Raw genomic sequence first — 10,767 nt, 5'->3', positions numbered from 1 at the left:
AAGGATCGACCACGTCTATGTGTTGTAGCGCGACTAGGTTTGCTCTTTCAAAGTCGGCGAGTCGACCCTCGAAGTCGACATGCATTTCGCGGCGACCCTCACGGTGACCCCATCCAGCGAGCCTGCCGAGGTGCCTGTTGACGGGCAGACCAACGGGGTTCTCGATGCCTAGATAATTCGTGCAGTAGGAGATGCACTCTTCGGTCAGAAAGCCCCTGGCTATGCTTCCTTCTGGACGTGACATGTTGCGAACGTATCCTTTGATGACACCATTCATCCTTTCGAACGGCATCATGCTGTGCAGGAACGTCGGCCCGAGTTGGATGATATCCTCCACTATATGGACCAGCAGATGCACCATAACGTCGAAGAATGCGGGCGGGAAGTACATCTCAAGCTCGCATAGTATCACCACGATCTCTTCCTGTAGCCTTCTGAGTTGCATCACGCCAATCGACTTCTGAGAGATGACGTCGAAGAAGTTGCATAGGCCAAATAGCGTTTCACGGACGTGCGCGTCCATGATCCCACGGATTGCAACTGGAAGTATCTGCGTCATCAGCACGTGACAGTCGTGAGACTTCATCCCGCTGAACTTCTTCTTCGCTGGGTCTAGGTATCTGCTTATCTTCCCCGCGTAACCGTAAGGAAGTTTTACTCCTAGGAGGCAGGTGAAAAACTGCTCGATCTCCTCCTGACTTAGAGTGAAGCACGCGGGAGGGTAGTCATTTCCGGTCTTCTTGGCCTTTTTGCCTTTGCGACAACTTTCTGTGTCCTGCTTCGCCTCATCATCATCATCATCATCATCATCATCATCATCATCATCATATATACCGTGAAGCTCCTGCCTGATGCCCATTGATTTCAAGTCTGCCCTTGCTTTCGGCCCATCTTTGGTCCTCTCTGGCATGTTGAGCAGGGTACCAAGCAGACTCTCGCACACGTTCTTCGTGATATGCATGACATCAAGGCTGTGAGGCACACGGTGGATCTTCCAGTACGGCAAGTCCCAGAAAACAGACCTCGTTTTCCATACCTTCAGCAGCAGCTCTGGCGCCTTTCGCTTCTTTCCCGGCTCTGGCGCCTTTTGCTTCTTTTCTGGCAGTGGGCAGTCTTTCCAATTTTTCAACAGCTTGTCTATTTCCTCGCCGCTCCTCGTACACGGGCATTTTCGGGGTTCGGTTTCACCATCGAACAGATCCTTGCGTTTCCTCCACGGGTCATCGTCGCGAAGCCACCTTCGATGTCCCATGAACACGGTTTTCGAAGACCCGGGATCTCTATCTAGCTGGCGATACGTTGTGTCATCCATGCACCTTACGCATCTAGAAAATCCGTGGACTACCTGCCCCGCAAGATATCCATAACCGAGATAGTCGTGCACCGTCGTGACGAGTGCGACTCTCATAGGGAAATATTCTTTCTCTGCGGCGTCCCACGTATTGGCTGGCGTTTTCCATAGTGTGTCAAGCTCCTCTTTCAGCAGCCCCAGATACAGATTTGATGTGGTTCCCTGGTTGTTTCGGCCCTTCAATTAGCATACTCATGTGAATGTACTTCCTCTTCATGCACAACCAGGGGGGAAGGTTGTACATCCACACAAACACAGGCCATGTACTATGTGTGCTTCTCTGGCTGCCAAACGGATTGACTCCATCGGTGCTCGCGCCCAGCACGATATTCCTTGGATCGTTCCCAAATTCTGGGTATTCGAAGTTCAATGCTTGCCACTGGCTCGCATCCTTAGGGTGACTCAGCATCTTGTCTTTTTTATCTATCTCCGGATCATTTGCGTCATCTTCTCGCTTCTTCTCCTCCCTATCCGCGTGCCAACGCAGGAGCTTTGCTACTTTAGGATCCGCGAAATACCGCTGCAGACGAGGAGTGATCGGAAAGTACCACACCACTTTTCGAGGAGCTTTCTTCCTCTTCTTGTATCGAGTGACACCGCACACCGGACATATTGTAGACTCCGCGTGCTCGTCCCGATAAATGATGCAATTGTTCATGCACACATGGTATTTCACGTGCGGTAAATCCAGAGGACACACGATTTTCTTCGCCTCCTCCAAACTGGTCGGGCACTTGTTCCCCTTGGGAAGACGTTCGTGCCAGAATGACATGTTCTCGTCGAAGCATGCGTCGGTCATTTTGTGTTTTACCTTCATCTCCAGGGCCATGAGCGTTACTTTCAGGCGGGTATCCTTGGGCCTGCATCCTTCATACAATGGAGTAACCGCGTCTAACTCAAGTTGATCCATCTTGGCTTTCTCTCGGGCGGCAGCTCTTGCATTATCCGTCTGTTTGAGAAGCAGCTCTTGAATATGAGGGTCCTGCACCCAGCCCATCGATGGTCCAGCGTCGTCTGCTCCGCCGGCATCATCATCTTCATGATCATGCCCGTCGCCTGCTCCGGCATCTTCCTCATCATCATGTCCTGCATCTTCTACATGATGACTGTGTACAGCATCACAGTCGTGATCATCTCCTGGGGATTCTTCGTCTTCTCGCCCGCCCGAGCCGCGGTGGTTGTCTTGCTGCCCTTCCTCATTTCTTGCCCGGCCCGCATGGACGACTTCGTAGTCATCTTCATCACCTTGCCACCGATAGCCATCCATGAAACCACGCAACAGCAGGTGGTCCCGCACCTGCCCGGAATCCGGGTCCGCAATAAGGCTCTTCAGCTTGCATCTTCGACACGGACATCTTATCTCCGTCTCGTTCTTTTGAAGCATCTCGGCCTTCGCGGACCTCAAAAACCTATTCACGATGCCTTCGGTCATCGTGCGGACCATGGTCACCTGCGGGGTAGAGCAAAACGATATTTTAGAACCAAACAAAAATTTGGCATGACTTTCCCTAAAAATAGGACCAAAAAGAATTCTTAATGCCAAAATTCTCGCCGAAACGGAAATGAATCAACATTCCGGCAAAATATTGGCAACTATCGCATATCAAATACCGGTACACCTACAAACACAAACACATATGCAACACCACAAACATATGCAACACCACGAACATACATAGATCTAGCTAGGCCGTAAAAAGTGCATGTGCACATTGTTGTAAGGAGAACAACCTAAATATAGCTTCCCCCCTTACTTACCTATTAAAACAAGGTAATTTAACCACTTAATTTGAATGAATCTATGGTGGAAATGAGGTGAAAAAGAGGAGGCACCCGAGACAAGGAGGAGGTGGAGAGAATGAAGTGGGGAGAAAGTGAGTGTGTGGGTAGGAGAGGCTGTCCCAAATATCTTGTTGCTGCCCACTTACTAATGGCGCACCTCTTGCATGGTGCGCCATTACTAGTTACAACTACTAATGGCGCACTTGAGCAGGATGCGCCATTAGTATGTTTGGATAGGCGCACTAGTTCAAAAAAAAATTCTATACTAATGGCGCACCCACTGCCTGGTGCGCCATTAGTAGTTACAACTACTAATGGCGCACTTGGGCAGGATGCGCCATTAGTATGTTTGGATAGGCGCACTAGTTCAAAAAAAAATTCTATACTAATGGCGCACCTGCTGCCTGGTGCGCCATTAGTAGTTACAACTACTAATGGCGCACTTTGCCCGGATGCGCCATTAGTATGTTTGGACAGGCGCACTAGTTAAAAAAAATTGATACTAATGGCGCACCCGTAGCATGGTGCGCCATTAGTAGTTTAAACTCTAATGGCGCATCAGATTGTGGTGCGCCATTAGTATATACTAATGGCGCACCATCTTTCTGGTGCGCCATTAGTGTCAATCCCATCTATAGCCCCTTTCCTAGTAGTGATAATACAGCCAATGGTCGGCTATAAGAAGTTGCCATGTCATATACAACCAACCTCTTAGCCGGCATGTACAATAATAAGTTTTAAATACATACTAGTTTATTTATAGTTGGTCCACCTTACATCCTAACGAAGTGTCTTGCGTTTCGTGTTGTAGCTGGCTCTACTAACCAACAACCCGCTTCTCTTCTCTCTCCTCTTCTCTTTCCTCCAACTAATAAGCACGTATATATTATTCTATTCCTTATAGCCTGCTTATGTCACTCTATTGTACTTGCTCTAAGACTAGCCACAATGGAGAGTAAGATACACTAGTAACATACACATATCCCTAGACTATGTTACTACCTTTCATAGTGGGTAGTAACATAAGTATGGTAACATGCAAAGCCTCATTTATTAGGTTATAGACTCATATTGCATTGGGACATGTGATCTTACAGTAACCAGCTAAGTTACTCAAACTACCTCCTCATTAACTCATTGCCACATAAGCAAATTTGCTGAGTTGGACTCGATGTTACTGCTGAAGCTACTCCCACTGTGGCTAGTCTAATGCATAGTATCATAGAGTAGTCTCATATGTAGTACTTTATTTATTTTCATGCATGACACATAGTAGCATAACATTTATTATGATACGGTTTCATGATATGATACTTAGCCCTCTCTTTCTTCATTTAATTCTATGACAGCTCATCAAAATTGCCTAGTTGGCATGCATGATACTAGCTATGATACCCCCCTTACTATCAGCCTAGCAAAGAAGGTGTACAGATCATTTGTGCTTCGCTTTGTGAGTTTTCATCCGTTTGTTCGACAAGCAGGGAGAAGTTTCAAACATTTCGGCCGCGAGGTGTGGCCACTGGCATAGGCCTAGTTGGTATTTTAATTACAGGAAATTCAGATGGAGTTCGGACATCATCAAAATCGATGTGTGCCCGTGGCATGCTCTCACTACCCCGTGGAAAAAAATGGTAAGGTTTGACACAAGTTTTGATGACCGATCCTTCCAAACTGGAGCATGTCACATGAAGGATCATGGTTTCCAAATGGAGACATGTCAATTCAAACTTCTGTGGCCGGTGACTTCATCGTTTGGCCTCATAAAAATTCCGCAGTACGCAGTCACCATTATACCACGGGTTTGATTTTCTATCGCATTTCAGGTATCGTTTGCTATATTTAAGACATTTTTTGAGATTAACGTGCATTTTGTCCATAAAAATAAAATTACAACCGGAACTGCATGCGATGTCGAAAGGGATGACGATCGCCAATCAAAAAGCACGACTCAGATCATAGGTGGGTTTGGTTGGCACACGCCTTTCATCAACGAACCTGTGCTATTCGCAAACCATATTGCATATTTTTGTTCACATATACTGTAGTGAGATCAATTGAGTGTGCTACCTCTATGATATAATAATAATAGTAGTAGTAGTAATAACAAAAAACAGTTCATATTCATTGCGTGAGCAGACAACATATTAAGGTCAACATATTAACGGTTCTTACATCAACAGAAAACCGGGCTTAATTCACAAATTCAGTACACACGACAGCTCTAAATTGAACGAATTAAGTTGCAGGGTAGGCATAAAAACTAGTCTTAAAACTTAATTCCCATGTACATCGGGGAACTGCGATCATTACGTTGACCCCGAATGAACTTGGGTTTTATGATGATTTTACGCTTCTCTGTTACACGGGTGCGCGATCCCTTGGCTGGAAACTCGTCAAATTCATCGTATTCATCCTCATCAGCAACATCGTCGACACCAAGTACCCTTCTCTTCCCATGCATCACTACAAGGCAGTTCTTTTGCAAGGGGTCTTCCACAAAGAAAATCTGGGTAGCATCGCTGGCAAGAATGAATGGGTCCGCGTGATATGCCATTGTTGTCCTGTTAACACAGGTTTTCCTGTACTCATCAATCATTACCTGACCAAGAGGGATCCATGCGCACCTAAATAATGCCACCTTAACTTTCACATAGTCAAGCTCCCAAATCTCTTTGATGGTTCCATAGTATACCCTTTTATCAGCTTCATTTACAGTCATGCATTCTATTTGAACAGAGCTATTCTAATATGAGGTCTTCTTATCACATTCCTCAGTGTAGAACGTGTATCCATTTATGTCATATGCTTGGTACGTCAACATCGTAGGTGATGGCTTTTGTGCCAACCACGTAGCAATGTCATCGATGTATCCTTGTGCCAAATGATTCTTCAGCCATTCGGCGTAGTTCTTAGTGTGCTCCTTCATCTCCAAATCTGATGAAGGCACCATTGGTAAGAAGCTTTGGCGTATCTCCGCCAAGTGTTCTTCGGCATAAGCGCTGAGAACTGGGCTGTTAAGCAGCGCCGTCAAATGGGCTTTCTCTGCCAATTCTCCGGGTGCAGCCATTTGCGTGCCAGCAAGGACCGGCTTACCTTTCAGCCTTCACTCATGGCGAGGGCAAACCTATAGGTCATTGTTTCATGTGTTCGGTGCAAAACTCAACCACCTCCTCCACGGTATAACCTTGTAGGATGCTTGCCTCTGGATGGTTTCGGTTCCGACAAAAGTGCTTCAGTATTCCCATGAACTGCTCGAAGGGATACATGTTACAAATAAACACAAGACCACAATACTTTATCTCGTCGACAAGGTGCACAGTGAGATGGACCATGACATCAAAGAATGATGGTCAGAAAAACATCTCTAGGTTAGACAATATTCTTGCAATATCATCTTGCATACGATCCAACTCTTCAGGATCTACAACTTTCTGCCATAGTTGGCTGAAGAAATCACAAAGGTTAATGAGTGTGTTTCTTATATCTTTGTCCATCAGATTCCAAATGGACACCGGGAGGATTTATGTCAACATTATGTGGCAATCATGTGACTTCATGTGTCCCAACTTCATTTTACCTAAGCTCACATCCACGAGACTTCTGATGTTTGCGCAGTAGGAAGAGGGTGTGTTAACTGACAACAAATAGGTGAAGAACTATGTTGCTTCTTTTGTACTGAAATTGTAACCCTGGTGAGCTTTGATGAATTTCTCATCATCTTCTGCTTCACTCTTGCATTTTGATTGATCAGCAAGCATATCGGGCAATGAACCATCACCATCCTTTCTTTTATCTTCAATCTTGAGCAGAGTACCAAGGATGCTTTCACATACGTTCTTCTCTACATGCATGACATCGATGCAGTGATGTACATGTAGAATCTCCCAATAAGGTAATTTCCAGAACACCAATTTATTCTTAAACACTTGACCCTTGGGTGTTTGTTTCATAGTCAAAGGGTGGTTCTTGCCAAGCACAACATTAATTTTTTAGCCATGTTGTGGACCACCTACCCTTCACAGGGTCTTGGGCCCACACCTGCCTCTGCCGTACCATCAAATTCAGCTTTCATCTTTCGGTATGGGTGAGTTTTCTGTAAGAACCTATGATGACGCAAATACACGGTTTTGTGCGAGTTGGGAAGTCTTCTGCTAGCTGTCCTTTCCATGAATGTGACACACCCTACATCTCCCTTTGTTTTTTCCCCTATGTTTTGCCTAATGCTGGCATATCTTGAACGATGTGCACCATCATCGCATGTAGATTGAAAATCTCCTTTCTGTAAGCATCATAACATTTTACAGCAGGCGCATCTATCCACACTGTCAGCAGTTCTTCTACCAGTAGCTGAAAGTAAATGTCGATGTCATTTCCAGGTTGCTTCGGGCCTTGGATAATCATTGACATCACAATGTATTGTTTCTTCATACACAACCAAGGAGCTAGGTTATATATGCACAGAAGCACCGGCCATGTGCTGTGATTGGTGCTCATATCGCCAAAAGGATTGATCCCATCAGTACACTCCCCGAGCCTTATACTTTTACGATCCTTGGAAAAAAATTCAACCTTGTTGTCGATTAGTTCCCATTGAGCCCCATCTTCCGGGTGCCTCATAAACTTATACTCAATTCGCTCATCATGATGCCACCACAACCTCTTTGCCTCTCTAGGGTTTCCAAACAAACGCCTCAACCTTGGAATTAAAGGCAAGTACCAAACAACCTTGAACGGGATTCCTATCTTGATCTCGTCGTCCAATTTGTACTTGTCCTTTGCTCTCCTGCGCTTCTATCATGCATGCTTGCATGTGGGACATGCACGCAAATCTTTGTACTCACCATGGTACAATATACAATCATTCACACAAGCGTGTATCTTCTGTACTTCAAGTTCCAATGGGCAAACAATTTTCCTTGCTTCATTCATGCTTCTGGGGAGCACATTATCTTCCGGAAGAATTTCTTTGAAAAGACCTAACATCTCTGTGAAGCCCTTGTTTGATAGACCGTTTGCTGCTTTAAATCTGAGAAGCGCCAGGGTGGCACTCAACTTGGAATATTTCTTTTTGCAATCTGGATACAATTCTTTCATGGAGTCTGCATCAATGGTTGGCAGATCCTTGTACCCAATCATATCCTTTTTGAGCCCTCGAAATATGCAATGATAGCAGCAAAACCTGGGATATCAAGATCATCGTCATCTGCGTCGACGTCTTGGTTTTCCAGTGGGCGTTTCGGCTTTCCGGTGTTCCATTGGTAGCTTGACGCCTCTGCCCCGATGTTAGATTCAACATCCATGTGACACTGATCGGGGTTTGGCATCTCGCTGCCTGGGTATCTTCATCCATGACCTCCTCTTCACCGTGTCTGGTCCAACGTGTATATTCATCCATGAATCCCCTAGAGACTAAGTGCAACTGGCCATCTGCAACTTCATGTGACTCTGTATTGGCACAATCAGTACACGGACACAGGATGTAATCCGCCTCACCAATTCTCCTCTTTGTACTTTCAGCCAAATTCATGAACTCTATCACGCCACTGATAAAATCTGCGGTTTTCCGATTCTTCATCCATCGAGATCGTTCCATCTGCACCACATGAATGGTAATTAAAAACAAAACAACAACATTAATACACGGATTTACTCCTCCCAAAGATGCGTGCATAAATCACAAGGTTTTATTTTCATAATTACCGAGGGCGCTCCATGTTGTTATCTAGACGTGCAATGACAAAAATTAATGGCCAGTAAATTTACATGCAAAGTACTAGTACAACACTACCCTTAGGAATTTAATACCTTAATTAAGCCACTCACGAAAAGAATAACTTAATAATTAGCCGCGTGGTGACCTCCACCCAGCAGACAGAGAAGCGCGATGCGGCGGCATGCCGAGACAGCAAGGTCGAGGAGCAAAGCTGATGCGGAGCATCCCACAATCATCCCCATGGACGCATCTACATCTCCTATGACTCCACTTGGACCAATGACAAGATCCTGAGCAAAGGCTATAGAAGATAAGGTGAACTCGCTCCTTTGCAAACTACCACTTTCTATGCATGAGCCATGGCTGCTACCTCAAGCGGAAACACTATGTGTGATCAGGTACTCGGAGGAAAGCCACAGAACATCTACTTCCAATGGACAAGATAGTGAGGACACCAAGTGCGAAGGACAAGAAGAAGAGCCGTCACGGAAGCTACAGGCTCCGGACGACCGGCCCAGTCCGGACGTCCGACCCCTGGAGGTCACAACAGCCCAAGGAACCCAGGCGTGCAAATGCTACATCGACCGGATGACCGGCTAGGACCGGACGTCCGACGACCCCTAGGCTCCGGACGACCAATGCTACACTAACAAAACTGAAACTATGGAAATCCGAGGAAGACCGGACGATCGGCGACCGGATGACCCGACACCTATAGAAGTCCGACGCCGTGGCAACAGAACCTAATTCACGGACATCCGAAGATCTATGGATGTCCGGACCTCCGCGAGCCTCTAGACGACCGGCACCTCACGGATGTCCGGACCCTGGCCGCGTCCAGTTTCGGGCCGAAGCCCATGTACCCATCCACTTCGCCCCTCTTTGTACTAAGACTATAAATAGACCTCTCCCTCCTCCTAGTTAGGGTTAGCAAAGGATTAGCTCATGTTTGTGTGAGAGCTTTGCTCATCCACTTGGTTACCTTCTCCTCGGAGATCGCGCCTCCTCAGAGAAGATCCTTCCAAGCGGATTCAAGACCCCTTCGTGGGCGGCCCCATCAAGACCTCCTCACGGAGAAGAACCAGTTACCTATGTATCGTCCCTTGTTGACTTTGGATCCTGTATCTCCCTTTGTGTTCATGGATCTAGCGCATGTGTGATCTATTCTTGTTGGTTGAGTGTTTTCTCTCGAGTTCCTCTCATGATTCCCTTGTGTTTTCCCCTCGTGTTCTTTGTGTTCATCGTGGGATCCGCTCCTTTCGTGAAAGATCGGCCATCTAGGGTTCCACCCTACATCATCTTGGTATCATGAGCCACGTCGATCATGATTTTGGAGCCTCCCCTTTTTGTTTTCTAGCTTGATTTTGTTGTTTTTTGTCCTAACCCGAAAATCCCCACCAAAAATAGCCCCCAATTTTTTTGTGATTTGTTGGTGTGATGAAGTTTTGTTGGATTTGATCCATGAATTTGCTTTCCCTTGAGTGGATCTAGCTTTTCCCCATCATCTCCACCTTTTCCATCCACAAAATCGCCCGAATTTGACCAATTTCGCCACTCCCACCTTGAACAATAGCAGTTCATCCCGTGCCCGAAATCGCCCAGGCACTGGACGTCCGACAGCCTCCGGATGTCCACGACCGAACGACCGTAAAACCTCAGACGTCCGTAATACCCTGAATGTTGGGGATATAACTACTAAGTATAAACTGCCCAGGTAGGGCCGGGTTATACCTGTAACAAGTCATCCAGATTGAAGCCCATGAAGACAAGGAGTATGGTGCTTTACTATAGAGATTTAGAGGCCCAGGGCCCAAAGGTGGATTAGGGCCCGTAGACATAAACCGCCATATACTGTGTAACTTGTGTTGTAAGATAGGAAAAGGGTAGAAACTGAGCCGGACACGTGTATGAGCTGGCCGGG

The sequence above is a fragment of the Triticum dicoccoides genome, chromosome 6B, assembly GCF_002162155.2.
Source record: "Triticum dicoccoides isolate Atlit2015 ecotype Zavitan chromosome 6B, WEW_v2.0, whole genome shotgun sequence".
Classification (NCBI taxonomy): domain Eukaryota; kingdom Viridiplantae; phylum Streptophyta; class Magnoliopsida; order Poales; family Poaceae; genus Triticum; species Triticum dicoccoides.
Note: the sequence above shows the minus strand (reverse complement) of the source record.